We start from the raw sequence: 2,238 nt of genomic DNA, 5'->3' as shown, positions 1-2,238 counted from the left end.
GGGCTGCGAACCTTAAGGTCAGCAGTTCGAAACTACCAGCCGCTCCGCGGGAGAAAGATGAGGCTTTCTACTCCCATAAAGATTTACACCCTTGGAAACCCTGTATAGGGTCGCTATGGGTCGGAATCGACTCGACGGCACTTCACAATCACAATCAATCAATCATTGCTTTCATTTATTAAGAGGGCTCACCACTGATTCAGCAGTAAATCTCTGTTTCATGCTTTTGTCTTATCATATTTCCTTAACTTTCTTTGCCAATCTTTTTTTAAGATCAATCATTTCATATTAATTCTCTTTGTAAATATCACAATAATGTCTTCTTTTGTCAATCAATGGATTATTAACCATAAGAAGAGGTAGAAATTCTAGGCTGTGGCCTGAGCTATGGTAATGGTAGAACTTTTCAAGTAAGTATTTTAGAACTCTGGTATGGCACTGTAGGATAAGCATTTGGCTAAGGACTGCAAGATCAGTGGTTCAAACCAACTAGGTACTACTCAGAAATGTTATATAGGGCCTGTGTGAGTTGGAGGCAACTTGTTAACATTTAACAACAATAACAGTAACAATTTCAAACTGTAAGGAGAATTCAAATATATGCTTTATATTTTTTTTTAACTGAACTCCTTCTTCAAGGAGATTATGTTGTTGTTGTTACGTGCTGTTAAGTGTTGTTAAGTTCTGAGGTGGGACTAAATTCTCAGAGGTATTGACTTGAAAAGCCCTATCTTAAATGGTATGTCTGTCTTCACCTAACTCTCCATTTACCTGTCCATTAGTTTTTTGCCTTTCCAAAGATATCTGAAGCTCCCATTATCAGCAGCTAAAATACAAAGCATTTTACAAGGCGGTTCCTACTGCCTCTCTAACACCATTTTCTAAAAATTAATTTCCACTTCTCATTTCAGAGTCACCTTTATTTCCTTTGCCTAAAATTATCCTCACCCCAAACTTCCACTGTGCATGTCTTCACTGCATTCTGTCTTACCTGGAAAATCCCCTCTTTGGTGAGGCCCTTTCTCTCCACCCTATTAAAACAGCATCCTTGCCACTATTTAATATTTTTCTTTATCTTAAGTTTGTTTAACATAATATTATATAACTTGGTTTACTATGCCTCTCACATAATGCAAGCTACAAGATGGCAGGGACTAGACTGTTGTGTTCACTTTGTGTATCTCCAAAATAAATAGTTTAATAAATATTATTGTTATTAAATATGGTTGATTCAGTTCCCACTCATAGTAAACTTATACACAACAGAACGAAACACTGCCCAGTTCTGTACCATCCTCACAATCATTGTTAAACTTAAGGCCCTTGCTGCTGCTTCCACTATGCCAGTCCATCTCATTGGGGTTTTCCCCCTTTTTTGCTGACCCTCCACTTTAACAAACATGATGTACTTTTCCAGAGAGGGGTCCTTCTTCTAACATATTTGAAGTATGAGAGATGGAAGTTTTGCCAATCTGGCTTCTAAGGAGCATTCTGGCAATACTTCTTCCAACAAAAGTTTGTTTGTTCTTCTAGAAATCCATGGCACTTTTAATATTACTCTCCAACACCATAATTCAGATACATCAATTCTTATTCATTGTCCAACTTTCACATACATATGAAGCTTTTGAAAATACCATGGCTTGAGTCAGGCTCACCTTAGTCTTCACATTGATACCTTTGTTCTTGAGCACTTTAAAGAAGGCTTATGCAAAGATGTGCCTAAAATCGTTTGATTTCTTGACTGCTGCTTTCATGATGGTTGATCTGAGCAAAATGAAGTCTTTGATAATGTCAGTGTCTTCCACATTTATCATGATGTTACTAATTGGTTCAGTTGTGAAGATTTTTGTTTTCTTTTCATTGAAGTGCAATCCATACTAAAGGTTGAGTCTTTGATTTTCATCAGTTAAGTATTATAAATCCTCTTCACTTTCAGCCAGCAAGGTTGTATCACCTGCATATCAAAGGTTGTTAATGAGCCTTTCTCCAATCAGGAAGCCACATTATCCTTCATGTAATCCAATTTGTCACATTATTTATTCAGTGCACAGACTAAAATCTATGATGAAAGAATATAACCATGGTACATACCTTTCCTGATTTTAAACTGTTTAGTGTTCTTTTGTCCTGTTCAAATGACTACATCTAGGTCTATGTACAAGTTCCTCATAAGCAAAATCATGAGTTCCAGAATATTCATTCTATACAATGTTGCCCATAGCTTGCCATGATCCA

The sequence above is a fragment of the Chrysochloris asiatica genome, unplaced genomic scaffold (genome assembly GCF_000296735.1).
Source record: "Chrysochloris asiatica unplaced genomic scaffold, ChrAsi1.0 scaffold00044, whole genome shotgun sequence".
Classification (NCBI taxonomy): domain Eukaryota; kingdom Metazoa; phylum Chordata; class Mammalia; order Afrosoricida; family Chrysochloridae; genus Chrysochloris; species Chrysochloris asiatica.
This window is presented reverse-complemented; position numbering follows the sequence as displayed.